Below are 16,956 nucleotides of genomic sequence, written 5' to 3' on the forward strand. Positions count from 1 at the left end.
CCAATTTGAGTATTGCATTCAGTTTTCGGCACAACTCTGGAAAGACATACTGAACTTGGAAGGGGTGAAGTGTGGATTGACCAGAATGGTACTGACAATAAAGGGATTACTTTATGAAGATGTATGGCAAAAATTAGATTTGTATTTCCTTGAATATTGAAGATGAAGGTGACTAACTGAAGTTTTTGAAATAAATGAAGGATTTGTTCAACTTGAGAGAAAATATTTCTCCTGATGTAAAAGACCAAAATAAAAGGACATAAAATTAGAGTTAGATTTTGTGAGGGTGATATCAGAATATGTTTCTTCATATGAAACGTTTCAGGATTCTGGCAGTCTCTAGGCAATTAAGCACAATTAAGGTATAGACCAGCCATGATTTAATAATGGTAGAACAAGCTTAAGCAGTCTTGCCTGTACCTAAATATGTCTTCAAAAAAATTGTTGAAAGGAATATTAACTTAGAATAACATCAAGAGCATGCTTCAAATTTAGAAATAAATTGATAAAGTTTGCATTTTCTTTAAAAGTTCTACTGGAAAATCCTTTACATACATTGCAGATGGATAATAGGATTGCAAAGTGCACCACAGTACACAAGAATGCTGCTTTGTGCTGAGTGTAAATATGCTATATTACCTCAGGCTAAACAGTTATCAGAAAGCCCATGGAGCATCTATTATTAAATAGCACTGATGTAAGCATAAGGGATGTCCAAATGCTTTTCTTGCTCCTAATCATTACTTTCATCATGTTATCAAAGGATATAACAGCTGGAAATTTTGCCTTGATTTTTATTTTAAAAAACTGAATCAATTCATTTTCCCTACACAATATATCCCAAAAACAGGTCAGCTTCTGGTCAATTTAGAATAAATTACACAAAACAGGTGGGATAAATATATTCAATATAGTGTCTGCGGGGATCAACTCTCAGTTTTATTCTGCATAACTAGAATCTTTGTAGGTAATGTCAGCCCCAGCAGAGCTTCACTGGTGTACATTTCCATGTTTTAAGTTTTTGATAAGAGTGTACCTGCTCTTGGTCTGTCAGGTGGCAGGTGGCAGAGAAGTGAAAATATCACCTACAATGGCACCAGCCAACATTCCTAGAACAATATATTCTGAAAAGTGGGGAAAACAGCTTTCGAATGAATGTGTCTGGTTACAAAATAATGTATTAAGCATATTTCTTTATCTTTTCCTCCAGCTTTGCTCCTCCAATCTTGAAGGTGCAGACTTCTTTGCAGTCTTTTTTTGATGTGTTTCAGTACCCTCCTGTACATTTCGTCAGTGTGGATTCTTCATATGTGAGCACAAGTGTCATAGATATAAGAGGTATCAGTTAGATATTATCCTTACGCAACAATCCGAGGGTAAGCAAGTAATAAAATTAACTGGTAAGGGGCATGGAATAGTGGAGGGGTAGCAAGGTCAGAATGCTACATATAATTAAATATAATTTTGGGGTTTGATCAATGGTTCCTTGGCACTTCATTTGTTTCAACAATTGTATAAATAACATTATTTAGTTTAGGCACAGATATTCATTCCTGATTCTGAGATTCACACTCTTACTCCTGTCACGTGAGATTTTTGTGATCCCAGGATAAAGGGATGGGAGTGATCCTATCCTGCCTTTGCCTACTCTGTTGTGAATGTAGATAGTTTAACCCTTTGCTATTTTCACAGAGTTGAGTCTTTTGCAGATATATTTCATAGCATCTCAGAGGGACCACAACCCTAGGGGTTTTTGATAGTTAAGTTTAAAAGGTCTTGCCAACTTCAACTGTCATTATTATAGGCTGAATTAAAAGTTAAATATATTTTAGTGTAATAACGATTCCTTAAAAGGGAGGTGACCACTGAATGTTCATTTATATTCGAGCACTTCTTCCAGTGGATAGATTCCTCTTCTGCATTCAACATTCTGCATTCATTTAGAATCTAACTTTAGTGTATCATCAGATCATGTACTTTCTATCCACTTTCGTATATTTGTTCATTAACTGTTCATTGTTTTCTTCATTTTTTTAAGATATTTTGTTTTAAAACTGGGTGGCACGGAGGGTCAGTGGTTACAAGTTGTCCCAATTCTGTTCCAATCAATCACATCTGTTAATCATTTCCCTTTCACATCCCTAAACTTTAACTCTCCATTAATATGTTTCTCACTAGTTTACTTTTATTTTTCTCTTTCATAATCTTTTGCTTAGTCATTGAGTCATACAGCTTGGAAACAAATCCTTCGGTCCAACAAGTCCATGCCAAACATAATCCCAAAATAAATGGTCCCACCTGCCTGCTCGTGGCCCATATCCCTCCAAACATTTCCTATTCATGTACTTACTCAAATGTCTTTTAAACATTGTAATTGTAGCCACACCTGCCACTTCCTTTGGAAGTTCATTCCACTCACGAACCACCCTCCGTGTAAAAAAAATTGTCCCTCATGGCTTTTTGTAAATCTCTCTCCTCTCACCTTAAAAATGTCCCCTCTAGTCTTAGAATCCCTAATCCTGGGAAAAAGACAACTACCATTAACTCTATCTATCCTCCCTTACAAAATTCTGAAATCCTTAAGTTTACTACTTTTTGATAACTTTTTATCCATTTTCCTTTGATCTAATGCAATTCTTAATTTCCTTTGTTAGCTATGGTTAGAACACCTTTCGAGCTGTGTTTTTGTGCATTAATTGAAGGAATTTATAGTAAACTATGTATTAGCCTTTAAATTTTAGCCATTGGCTATCCATTTTCACACATTTTAACTTATTTTCCCACTGCACCGTAGTTAATTTGCCCCTCAAAGTTTCAGAGCTACCTTTGCTTCAATTTAAAGCCCTGGTTTCTGATTGAACTAGGCCATTTTAAAATGGCATGTTAAATAGCAGCTTATTACAATCACTCATAATAAAGATTAATAATTTATCTTTTTCATTCACAATCTAAGTTAACCTATTTCCTCGTTTGTTTCTGTATGTACTACTCTAGAAAACCATACTACATACAAAGAACTTAATCTTTGCAATATTACTACTGATAAGGTTTATCTGGTCTATACTTACCTTGAAACTTGCCATCATTTCCTTATTACCCTTTTACACACAACCCTAGATGGGTTTGGAAGGTGCTGTCCAAGGAGCTGTGGTGAATTTCTGCAGTGTATCTTATACAGCGCTGCCACTGACCATCAGTGGTGGAGGGTGTGAATGTTTGTGGATGTGGTGCCAGTCAAGCGGGCTGCTCTGATCTGGATGTTGTCAAGGTTCCTGACTGTTGTTGGAGCTGCATTCATGCAGGTATGTAGTGAGTGCTCCATCATGCTGCTGAATTGGGTCTTGTAGACTGCTGGACAAGCTCTGGGGAGTAAGGAGGTGAGTTACCTGCTACAGGATTTCCAGCTTCTAAAACACCCTTGGTATCACATTATTAATATAGCCAGTTGAGTTCAGTCTTTGGTCAATGGTAGGGCGGGAGAAGTATGGTTGAGGGTGAACATTGTTGGTTGGCAGGGGGTCTACATTGCTGACAGTGGCTGCTCTTCTTTGGAGTTGGAGTGATAATGAAATGCTTTGACACCCCAGCTGATTTACATCAAGCTGCATTCCTCAGAAGGCTTTACACCTGATCAGAAAAACTCTAAGTAAATCTACATGAAAAGTTTAGGACAAACAGCTCAAGCTTCCCAGGAAATAGCCATCTTCCCTACTGTCAGTGGGGATTGATCAGGGACCAGGTAACACTTGCAATCGGAAGTTTAAACTTCACATGCAAGTACTGCACGTATGCACATCGGGACTTCCTCAAGATCCTGAGAATCAATAGCAACTTCAGTTGACTCATTCACTGCTGTCTACCAGAAGATTTGGGTGATTGATTGTCAAACTCAAGGTAACGCAAACCTCATTATGCAACTAGTCCTAAAAATGTAACCATCAAGACTGTGTGTCATTCAGTCAAAGATGGAACTAGATTCATTGGAACTGATTAAAATATATTACCGGGGAAAGGGGCTGGCTGTGTGCTGAGACACTAATAAGTGGTGAATGTGTTTTCTACACTTAACTTTTTAACGTAGAATACCAAATAGTAAAGGTAATGATTTATGGAAAAGGCAACATAAGTAGTGAACAATTTAAATAAATAATTTAAACTTCTTCAGGATGTTGGTTCAGGTGTGTGTCAAGTCTGCAGTATGTGGGAGCTCCTGGTTACCAATGTGATCCAGGGCATATAGCCCAACAGTGATTGTTTGAGCTGAAGCTGTTTGAACAAGGAATGTAGTAGTTTCAGGTGACAATGTAGTGAGCATGGATTGACACCATTCTCTGTAACTAACAGCAAAAGTCCAGTTAGCTGTGCTGCTTGCCTAGATGGCTGTCCTTTCAGGACAGAGATGAGATTTTTTTTCTCAGAAAATTATGGTACGTTGGAACTCTTTGCTTCAGAAGGTGATGGAGGCAGAGCCACAGAATATTTTTAAGACAGAGGTGGATAGATTATTTTCAGGCTGGGTATCAGGGTTATTGGGACAGATGGGAATTCTGAAACAGGATCAATTCAGTCCCAATTTTGTTGAATGAAGGAACAGGCTTGAGAGGCCAAATGGTCCAGATCTGCTGCTAATTCATTTGTTCAAATGTAGCAGATCATCAATTTTGGATCAAGCAGAGGAAGTTTTCTGCATATTTTTAAGTTGTGAGAAGTTAGAAACAGTGAAATTCCAAAGAGATTTTTTGTAGGGGAATTTTATGAGAAAGGAGCCTTGGACTCAGGGACAGAATTCTAAAATCAGAGCCATGCCATTGAGTCACAGAGCTGTACAGAATGGAAATAGACCCTTTGGTCTAACTCGTCCATACCAGCTAGATATCCTAAATTAATCTAGTCCTATTTTGCCCCCATTTGGCCCATTTACCTCTAAGCCCTTCCTATTCATTTACCCATCCAGATTCCTTTTAAATATTATCATTGTACCAGCTTCCACCACTTCCTCTGGTAGCTCATTCAATTTACACACCAAACTCTGCATGAAAAAGTTGTCCCTTTTAAATCTTTCTCCTCTCACCTTAAACCTATTGCTTCTAATTTTGGATTCCCCAAACCCATGAAAAAGACCCTGTCTATTCACCATATCCATGCCCCTCATGCTTTTATAAACCTGTATAAGGTCACCGCTCAGCCTCCAATACTCCAGGGAAATTAACCCCAGCCTAATCAGCTTCTTCCTGTAGCTCAATGCGTCCAACCCGGGGAACATCATTCTAAATCTTTTCTGAATCCTTTCAAGTTTCACAATATCCTTGCTAGAGCAGCGAGACCAGAATTAATGTCCTGTACAGCTGCTTCCAGCTCCTATACTCAATATATTGACCAATAAAGGCAACATACTAAATGCCTTCTTCACTATCCTGTCTACCTGAAATTCCACTTTCAAGGAACAATGAGCCTGCACCCCAAGGTCTCTTTGTTCACCAACACTCCCCAGGACCTGATTTTGCAAAATGCAGCACCGCACATTTATCATAATTCAACTCCATCTGCCATTCCTCAGCTGATTGGCCCATCTGATCAATATCCCATTGTACTCTGAAGTAACCTTCTTGGCTTTCCAAAAAATATGTAAAGAAAAAGAGTTTCTCTTGCAAACTTGAGCCTCAACCAGACTGTTCTGTCCAGTTAGGAAGGAAATGAAAAATTAAGTGCAGTAAGGAAAGATTTTTTGAGAACATAGAACATTACAGCACAGTACAGGCCCTTCGGCCTTCGATGTTGTGCCGACCTGACATACCAATCTGAAGCCGCCTAACCTACACTATTCCATGCGGTTCCAGTTTTAGCAACTTCAGTTCCATGGATAGATTGTAAAAATTATATTTGCTTTCCTTAGAAAGGGGTTTAGACGAGATTTGATAAAAATGGCCAATTTCATGAAAGGTCTAAACAAAGTAGACAGAAAGAAAGAGCCAAGAAGCAAATGCCTCCAATATTTAGTTAAAGGGAAAAGAGTCAATTGCCAGTAAACAATTATGATCAGCAATCATAGAATCCCTACAGTGTGGAAACAGGCCCTTTGGCCCAACAAGTCCACTCCAAACCTCAGAGCATCCCACCCAGGCCCATCCCCCTAAAACCTACCTAATCTACACACCACAGTAATTCAGCACAGCCAATCCAGCTAACCTGCACATCTTTGGACTGTGGGAGGAAACTGGAGCTCCCAGAGGAAGCCCACGCAGACACAGGGAGAATGTGCAAATTCCACACAGGCAGTTGCCCAAGGCTTGAATTGAACCTGGGTCCCTGGCACTGTGAGGCCACAGTGCTACCCATTGAATACCTTACCCAAATGTGTGGTGAAGCTAGATTCAATTATGGCTTTCGAAAGAGAATCGAATATGCACCTGAAGAGAAACAGTATGTGTGGTGAGGGCAGAGATGTAGGATGAGCTAAATCACTCTGGAAGAATGCTGGCATTGATGTAATGTGTCAAATGCCTCCTCTCTTATTGTAGCCACTCTATAATTCTGTGGAGTCTGGGACAGTCTCCAAACAAAATAAAAGTAAATGCTGACTTGATTGCATTTAAGACTATTACATTTTTGCTAGACAAGGATATAAAAGGAGGAAACCATGGCAAAAATAGTAGAGATATGAAACAGTTATAGCTCTCACTAAACTTTTATTATTTAATTTTATCTTAATTTTGTTTTGGAGTTGGGAGCTGAAGGTGACCTTTGGAGTGTCCACAGAACCTTTTTTTTTGAATAAAGACAACAAATAACCGGCGATTTGATCCTGCAGCCAGGCCTGGAAGTTAATTGTAGGGTGGTTCTTGATCAAAGAGCTTAACAGACTCTTCAAATCCAAAGAGGCAGAATGCTTAACCAGATGGCAAAAGTTTGACCATTAATAATGCCAGTACCTGGGAATTGGTACCAATAAGTTTGAGAGAGATGATGATCAAACAGTGGGATGGGCCCAGAGTCTTTGAACTGGGGTGTCTTTGAGTAGAAGAGTTCAGTGCTTGATGCTACAACATGAAGATCTGAAAACTTTCTGCCTTACCTTCCATTATCAGCGATTGGAAGTTCAGAAAATGAAAAATTTAATTGACCTTCCTCAGAGTGAAATGGAAAAAGCAATATTGACCAATGTCTTCAAAAAATCTCTGAAGAAATAATCCAATGTATCGGTGAGACAATGCATCATAGAAACTGCTTAAGTACTCTGGCCAGTTATGCAATTTTTTCCTTTTTTCAAAAATGTATCCTTTAACTATATTTTTGGACTGTCTGTCTTTATGTGAGAGTGGAGGCTAGATTTAAAGAGGATTGGGTTTAAATAGACATCAAATAAGTTAGCTTGTAGTTTAATGCTGCTCTGCTAAAGTTACTGCATTACTAATCAATGGTAAATTATTGTAAATTAATTAATCTTTTATTAGCACTGTAAACATGGTGTTTGGTATTGGCTATTCAGTCTTGATCTCCTTGAACATCAGAACAAGTTCAGTGAGCTCCATGGTCACAACCTTTGTTTTCATTGCCCTGTCTGTCGCCGATACTTGTCCACCTTTTCAACATTACCATCAGGGCAAGGTTTGGTCAGAGCAGAAATACCATTTGTTCTCAAACCCACCTCATCCTTACTCTGTCAAAATCATTAGATGAATTGAAGCTAATTTTTCAATGTTTGCATGACACATTTTGTTAGATTAGTAGCCAAGTATTGCAGATAAACATTATCTTTACTATATCAGTTGTCTGGGTCATGCAGACGCAATTTAAAGGATGGCAACTTTGTCACAAATCCTACCACATTTAACTGGAAGAAATTTATCACACAATGGTTAAAAGAAGCTGTGATCTGAAAGTAACTGACATAGCCTGAAACATTGTGTGAATTCAATGACAACTTCCTTTGGGAATCTACAAGCTAAGATAGATTCTTTTAGTTGGGTCTAGATCTTGGGCCATACATGAAAACCTCAGCCTATGGGTATGGCCAAATGGAGTATCAAAGATGTGACATTCTAGAGCCAACAAAAACAAAGGAGGTACCTGTGAGAACGCAGCCAGCTGGACAGATATGGATAGATTAAGAGCTGAAAAGGAATAATAATCAGAGGGAAAATCTAGTACAGCTTTAAGTGGTTATCAGGAAAATGCCAAAGAACGTTAACAAGTTCCTTGTCCTACAGTATCAAAACTATACAAAGGCTAACTTTGTGTCTGATCACTGGTGAAACCAGGAACAAATATTTACTAATGTTCAGTCCATTGAATAACTAATCCTTGTGCATTCAAAGAGGCAGCAACTGCAGTATCAGCACAAAGCTGACATTAAAATCTGGCTTCAGGTCAGGGCATGAGATGATTGTTTGCAACCAGAGTAGAAAATTCCTGATTGTCAGAAAGACTGGCAGCACGAACATAGTCCCCAGTTGCAAACACTTGTTGTCCTCCTGACTTTAGGATCCCTCTTAAGAATGTGAACAGGCTTTGTCCTGATCCCCAGTTCAGTTCTATGGATGTCCTTCCCATACTGGAATCTAGTACTGTTGGATCCACTGGAACCATCTCCCCAATACATTCGTACTCCAACATCCTTCTCACATCTAATACAAAAGCAACCTAGTGCTCCAGACAAGATCACTTCTCCACATGTAGTCAGACCCTAGGATTGCCACATAAATATTAGCAAACTCATGGTACTTTTCTCTTCAATGATTCTAGACCTAGAGCTGTTTGCAAAAGCACCAGACTCTGGACTTCACTTGTGCTCCCAAATCAATGGAGCAGCTTCCATTGCTTTCACATCCTGAGATTCACCATCAATGATACCATTTCCACGGTGCTGAATCGACAATGTTGCCATTTGGTGCAATGTTACAGAATCTTAGCATCCCCATAACTGTTGTCAAGCCCTACAGATTTATTTTATCTCCTTACTACTATTAAACCCATTTGCTGTAACTATCTTAAACTGTATGTTATTATCAAGAATATGCAACGTTTTAAAGAAAGAATTTTTTTCATAAGAAAGAGTGAATCATCTACTGTACCTGGAAGATTTTAAGCTTATGTCCTCCAGTACATTCAACACTTTTCTGCATATTATAGTAAAAAATTCTCAGGTACAGTTTATATAGCTGAATAGATTTATTTCTGTGCTGTGCCTGGAAGCAGAAACATGGTTCATTGCTGGTGTTTTACCATGAACTGTTTTATGTTGGATTTTGTCAGTGGTAACTTGCCTTCACTTTGCATTATCTGGAACAAGGTGAGGATGCAGAAAATAACGGGGATTGAATCTGCGCTGTTGATGTTATTATGAACTTTGTTACCCAGCCCCTAGTTTTTTTAGATGGAGTCACAAATGTCAATCCCTAGAACAGTGGCAAAACAAAATAAAAGCATTTTATCTGAGTTATTCAGTTACGGTAGTCCTGATAGTATATTATATGTTATATAGCATAACGCTACTGATCACCACAAGGACCACGACAGAGGGACCTATAAGTGATCAAGAAGAAAAAATCACTTTACAGTATCATTGTTACTTTTGTCTTGTACTATAACAGGCATCTTCTTCATATTTGGACAATCCTAAAATGGCACCAGGCTGCCTTTATACAATCCATTTCACATAGTAAAATTATTCCAATTTGCCTCACAAGGAATTAAAATTTGACACTAAGCCAAATAAAGCTGTATTAGAAGTGGTGAAATAGATTTTAAGGAGAGGCTTAAAGGAGGAGAAAGGTGTGCAGATGCAGAGATGTTTTGAAATGAAAATTTGGAGCCCAAGGCCCAGACAACTGAATTCATAACTGCAGTTGGTGGAACAATGCGAATTGAAGGTGTGCAGTGATTTCTGTAGGCCATAGGGCTATAGCCTTTTACAGAAGTGGAAGGGGCAAGACTATGGGGAGAACCAAACGTAAATAAGTTTAAAATCAAGGTATTATCAGAAAAGAAGCCAATGTAGGCCAATGTGGAGAGAAAGCGGAGTCAACATTCCAGATCCAGTGATGCCTCTTTAGATTCTGCTAGATCTGCTGAGTTTCTCCAGCTATTTTTGTTTATGTTTCATATTTCCAGCATCCACTATTCTTTATTTATTGTTTAGGTCACAGGTATATTGGGGGTGATTACACAGGACTTGGTGAAAGTTAACAAATGGGCAGTAGACTTTTGGTCAAAATATAATATAGAAATATGGTTTAAGTGAAAAATGTATGTAGTTGAGTAGGTATTAGGGAAATAAAATAAATAAGATGCATGTGAGAGTAGATACTCTTTGAAATTATATTTTTTGTCTCTATTGTCGCTGCAAAGTCAACCATTTTGCATACTTGGTTGCTCATGAAATAAAATGTTAGAATTCTGTGTAAGTCAATGAAATTTTTATTAAAATTCCTAAACACCTCCATCACTTTTTATTAGAAAGTTACATCAAATAATTTGACATTGCATCGTATTGAACAAGGCTCTTAGAAATGCCAACATCCTCTTGGTCTTTTGTAAACTAAGCTTGTAAAAGTGTGACTAAGACCTTATTTGTTCCTATTAAACATGTAACATGCCATATGCTATAAGCACTCCAGTAAATTAATCTCATGTTTTTCAGTCAATTGTGAAACAAATATTGGAAGTTTCAGTTTGTCTAAATGTTCTGACTGATATGTCTCAGGTCATTGAAGATAGGCAATGATAGAGGTATGTTGTGACTTGAGCAGTTATTCTTCTTCAGGCCTTCACATACTTCAGGGGTTTTATTAATTAAAGAAGTGAAAGGGTGCTAGATATACCTAAACTGCAAGTTACTAATCCATTCTATGGCAATGTTTATTAATTAGTCATTTTTACATTTTATGGACTTATATTCAGTACTGTCTATGAATTCTCAGCCTTTTTTGGGGCCGTGTCACTTCCTTGAGGAGGTTGAGTTTACCAGTGCTGGCCAACATTATTTTGCTCTAAGGGAAAAGGAGCGAGTTAGTAAAAAAGTAATGACATTCTGAAAATATCTGTGGAACTTCTGTAAGCTGCCATGATGCAGATAAGGGCCCTTTGGAGAGTAATTATTTCCCTTCACTGGCTTTCTTATACTAAAAGTAAACATGTTTGGACCTTTTACTGGGCGCCGGGACTATAATCACTTTGCAGACCACAGTGACAATAAGATCAATTAGAAATGGCAAAAAAATCATTTCAACTGGTAGAGAGGCACCACGTCTCCATTCGTCACAATTTCCATGCATTAAGGTAACATAGAGGCAGCTTGCCACAATCTCTGCTAGAGTTTGAAAAGGAACGTTTGGGTCAGGCACAGATGCAGTGATGTACTAGAGGCAATCCAAACTTAAGAGAGTCTTTGTTTGCAAGTCTCTTGTCCCCAGTACTTCTGTAAATAAACTGGTACTTCCATAACCATAAAGAGTAATTTTGAATTTGCGATTCAAACTTATCCCATTCAACAAGCTATTCTCATCATAAAACATTCACTGGCCTATCCGGTTATTTTAAAGATTTTTTGATACAGATAATTTTATCTTATTTATTTGCTATTTTATTCATTCCACGGATGTGTTTCTCTGGAGTAAAATATCTTTTCCTCATCTCTTCTCATTCCAAGTTTTTTAGTGAAGTTCTCTGCTTAAAGTTGAAGTAACAAATTTAAATCTGCGTAGGGTAAGATCTAATCAGAATTCAACACACATCAGCTATATTTTTTACTTGAGTGACATATTCATGACAACCCCTTTCTCAAGCAGTTGTGTCTTCTAATTTGACCTGAAAGAACAAGTATAGGCAAGACTCATGAAGAAGTTGTTTCATCAGAGCTGCAGATATGCGACTGAAAAACTGGAAATTAATCTGTTCAGACTGAATTTTCTGCTCACATTTAATTACAGACAGACCATATGAATGACAAGCAGGATACAGCAAATACAAGAAGTAACTTATAAACAGGGTTCAGTAGTAACAATACATCTGAATAAAGTACAGCAGAGTACAAAAATAATTTGCTACAATGCAAAATAGTTTCTCAAGTCTTTTGTTATTGTGAAAATTGTAATATGCAGTTTCAACAGCTTTAGGAATAAGAGTTCAAAACCATTCAAATTATTGAAGTGAAGATTTCAGCAGTGAAGAGTTCATACACAAACTGGAAAATGTTACTCATGTAGGGAGGCTTAGGAATAGCTGGACGATACAAATAAGATTGGTCTCCTGTGGCCTGTCAATAATCAGAATCCATACTCCCCTTTCAACCCTCAGCAAAGGGAAAATAGGCATAACATATTCTTACATAAGCAAAAACCATGCATTTATTTAGCATTTGTTATCATCTCGGAGTGTCTCAGATTTTTGAAGTGTAACAGTAATTCTGTTCACTTCAAGATGCCACACTGTAAACATGATATACGGTTATTTAATCCAATTTTGCCCCAATGAAATATGTTAGCACTCGGGACAAATCCCTACTCTCCTTCAGGAAGTGTCCTCAGTATAAATTCTTCTCTAAAAGCCTATGGGTAACTTAGTACCTCATTAAGTTGTATTTTTACATTTGATGTCAATTTTTAAGCTGCTGAAGATGACTGGCACAGATTTATGAGTAATGACTGTGAGCGATGCTGTACAGGTAATCTATGTCATTATTGTGGATAGGTAGCAAGTGTGAATGGCATCAGTTGGTGCTGGCGTAAATGTTCTGGGTGGCACAGTCTATAAACAAATCAATACTGATTGCTAATGGTGCCACCAGTAGCTGGAGCAGGATAGATGTGGGTGGTACAAACTGACTGGAACAAGGTGTAAATACTGTAACTGGTTTACAGTAGGTGTGAATGGCAGATGTGTGCATGACCCAAAACTGTTAAATAATGAGTTTATTTTTTGTTCTTTAATGGGATGTCAGTGCCACCAGCAAAGCCAGCACTTGTTTTATTAAATCAATTCCACTGTCATTAGCTATAGCAAGAGTGAGTGCCACAGGTTGAATCATTGTTTCATTTCTCAGAGGGTATCTTGGAATCCACTTGGACATCTCAAGAGGCATCTACTAGAAATCAAAGCTTTTCCATGATGGAGACCTCTAATTGCTTCCCTAAGCGAACTCTTGCTGGGCGACAGTTTGAAAGGCACTAGACACACTATGTTCAAGTGATTTTGTCTGAAGTTAGACCCAACAGCTCTGGATAATCATCACAGTTGGATCATCACAGTTTAATCATCACATCATATCTTCTCCCAACATCATAGGAGTACTTGCCTGCAGGGATTGTCAGTGTTTTAGGTGACTTCATAAGCTCTCAAACCCATATGACAGGCTTGAAATCCTGCTAGGTGTTACTCTCTCCAATAAGAAAGAATGAAAGAGAAACAAAAAGGCAGAGGCAATGATCAAAAAGCATTGGAGAGTAAGAAACGAGCAGACAGGCTAGAGACAGAGTTAATTCAAGACAGATCAATTATATGGGGTAGATCTACTGAGCCTTCAATCTGTACCAAAAAATTAGAACACTGCAAGTGTAAATCAGAAAATTGTGAGTGAATTGCCTCTAATTTTCCAAGCTATCTTTGTTTGGTTTTCTAATTCTGTATCTATTGTTGAACTGTTTACAAAGATTGGCTCTGCCAGAGCCCAAATTAAGTGTATCCTGCCAAAAGAATGGATAATAAGGAGATGAGATTGCCGCACAACATTACCTTTGTATCTTTTATTCTCTCTTAACTTAGGGATTGTCACCATTGTCATCGTGGATGAGTTCGCCAAACTCAACACAGACTAGTAACTGAAATGGGGATCGCATGGTCAATGCTATCAATCTACAGTGAAGCCAAAGTGGGCTGGTAATTTTTGTGTTCTGGGTATTGCAACATGTGATGTGAGGAGGTTTGACAGTGGTAATAATGTTCACAGCATCTCTTCCCAGGATCTTTAAGTTTGACATCAGTAAAACTTTCTGTGCAGATTACAAAGTTAATCTTGAATGATTGAGGAATGGAGAGATTGGATTGTGGGAACTGACTGTAGAAAAGACACATTAAGGGATGCGATTGGTATTTTCAGGATTCAGGGTGAATTAAATAAATTGATCACGACAAGCTGTTCCAATCTATCTAGGACAGTTGAACTAGATAGCATGCCCATCTTTGAAGGAAGGTCAGTTTATAATTAATTTGAGGAAACCTCATTTCAGTGAGCAAACAGTAAATCTGTACAAGGACTCTCCAGGGAAAATTTAATTTCCTCCTAACTACAAATAAAAAAAACAGGAGAGCATTTAGCACAGCAGGAAACAAAAAAAAAATGGAGATTCATATAAATACAAGGTTAATTCTGCAAAGGTTGACCGTTTAGAGATTAAAGCCAGACTTCAGACAGATGCGGTTATGAAATGCTTAAAACTCTTAGATGCTGAATTTTCCCAAAGATTATATAGTTGTAATTATAACTCAAAATACATGCCTTATTTGGTTATTGTTTATTCAAAGATTTATCTGATGCGATCAATTAATATTTTAATTGTTGCCAAACACCTTTGTAATCCTATTCTGTTTGTTTGTCAAATATTTGGTAGTGATACCATTCAAACTGAAAAGCATGATATTTTCATCAAATTGCCACAGCAATGAATTTTACAGCCAGTTGTTATGGTTCCTCAATGCTTGCTGGTACCAGCCATGACTTTTTAAGAGTTGGCATATCTGTAGAACAGAAGTCAGTGGGAGCTGGAGGAAATCTCTCCACTGTTTGGAGTCATATCTAATACAAAGGAAGGTGTTTGCAGTTGTTGAAGATCAGTCTCAGCCCCATGCCTTTACTACAAGTTCCTCAGGTTAGTTTCCTAGACCCGCCCATCCTCAGCTGTTTCATCTTCTTTCCAACACAAGATCAGAATTGGAGATATTTGCTGATGGTTGCACAATGTTCAAAATCATGCACAACTCGTCAGATGCAGAAGCATCTCACTTTCATATACAGCAAGACCTGGACAACATCCAGGCTGGTAAGTGGCAAGGAACATTCACGCCACACAACTGCCAGGCAATGTCTAGCTTCAACAAGGGAGAATCTAACCAATGCACCTAGACATTTAGTGACATTCCTCTCACTGAATTCACCCCTGTCAACATCCTGGGATTACTATTGACCAGAAACTGAACTGGACCTGTCATATAAAAACGGTCGCTAAAAGAGCGGGTCAAAGGCTAGGAATTCTGCTGCAAGTAACTCACCTCCTGATTCTCCAGTGCCTTGTCCATCATACGCAAGGTACAAGCCAGAAGTGTGATGGAATTCTCTCCAATTGCCTGGAGATATGCAGCTCTATCAATACTCAAAAAAGGTTGTCACCATCCAAGACAAAGCAACTCATTCCACATTCTTTCCTTTCACCACCACCACCAGCACAGTGGTACCATTGACAAGATACACTGCAACAGCTCAACAATGCTTTTTAGACAGCATCTTGCAAACCAGTGATGTCTACCACCTAGAAAGACAAGGGCAGCTGATGCATGGACACCATCCCTTATCTGCAAGTTCCCCTCCATGCTGCACACCATCCTGCCTTGCAACTGGAATGCTATTCCTTCATTGTAAGTGTGTCAAAAACCTGGAACTCCCTCCCAAACAATACTGTGGGTGCATCTACACCCCGAAGATAGCCACAGTTCAGGTTGGCCACCTACCAGCATCTTCTCCAGGTCAACTAGAGACAAGCTTAGCCAGCTATGCCCACATACCATGAATGAATAAGAAAAAGAAAATGTCTTCACTGAAAACACTGCCTAATATTAGCTACAGAGATAGTAGGAACTGCCGATGCTGGAAAATCTGAGATAACACGGTGTGAAGCTGGATGAACACAGCAGGCCAAGTAGCATCGGCAGTTCCTACTATCTCTGTAACAATTTTAACCACGCTGCAAAACCTCTTCTAAGGATGCCTAATATTAGCTAAGTTGGCAACTCTTAATATCAGCTTCTTCTCTAGAAGATACTTACCTGAAGAAATTGTTGCATATTTACCAACAATGAAAGTCACTTACCTATTTAAAGTTTTTGAGATAATTTGTATCTCGGGTTGTGGATGAGGTTGTAGCCACACTCGCCGAGCCGGTGGTTTCGTTGCAAATGTTTCATGACCCTGCTAGGTAACATCGTCAGTGTGCCTCTGGTGAAGTGTTGGCGTTCTGTCCCACTTGTTATTTATATACCATGATTTGCTGGGGTGGTACTTCTGGTTCCGTTTCTCAGTGATTTGTACACAGGGTCTAATTCAATGTGTTTGTTTATGGAGTTCCGGTTGGAATACTGGACGTCTAGGAATTCTCTGGTGTGTCTCTGTTTGGCTTGTGCTATAATGGATGTGTTGTCAAAGTAAAATTTGTGTCCCTCGTTGTTCGTGTGTATTGAGACCAGTGAAAATTGGTCGTGTCTCTTGGTGGCTACTTGATGCTCATGTGTCATTGAGCATCATGACTCATATTGTCAGTTTTCTTCTGGTTAGGCCCATGTAGTGTTTCTGTCAGTCCTTGCATGGTATTTTGTATGTAACCCCAGCTTTACAGGTTTTGGGTATACAGAGTCTTCAAAAGGAATGGATACTCAAAAAGCACAATCTGCTGTTACCTCTGAGACAGGCCACACCAGGAAGACACAACACGACCAGACTCACTAATCACCCTACCATACAACAGGGACATTTCAGAGATGACCACAAGACTACTCAGACCCCTAGGTATCAGAGTAACCCACAAACCAACAACCACCCTACGACAGCTACTGACAAACATAAAGCACCCCATACCCAAAACCAGTAAAACTGGGGTTATATACAAAATATCACGCAAGGATTGTTAGAAACACTACATGGGCCAAACCAGAAGAAAACCGACAAAACGGATGCATGATCACCAACTAGCCACC

The 16,956-nt window shown here is 38.7% G+C and overlaps 1 long non-coding RNA gene across 1 annotated transcript in view; it reads left to right on the forward strand.

The window, feature by feature from the left end:
* Positions 1 to 16,956, forward strand: part of LOC132210684 (uncharacterized) — a 35,983-nt gene that overhangs the window by 11,428 nt on the left and 7,599 nt on the right. The window lies entirely within an intron of this gene.

The sequence above is a fragment of the Stegostoma tigrinum genome, chromosome 17 (genome assembly GCF_030684315.1).
Source record: "Stegostoma tigrinum isolate sSteTig4 chromosome 17, sSteTig4.hap1, whole genome shotgun sequence".
In the NCBI taxonomy this organism is placed as follows: Eukaryota; Metazoa; Chordata; class Chondrichthyes; order Orectolobiformes; family Stegostomatidae; genus Stegostoma; species Stegostoma tigrinum.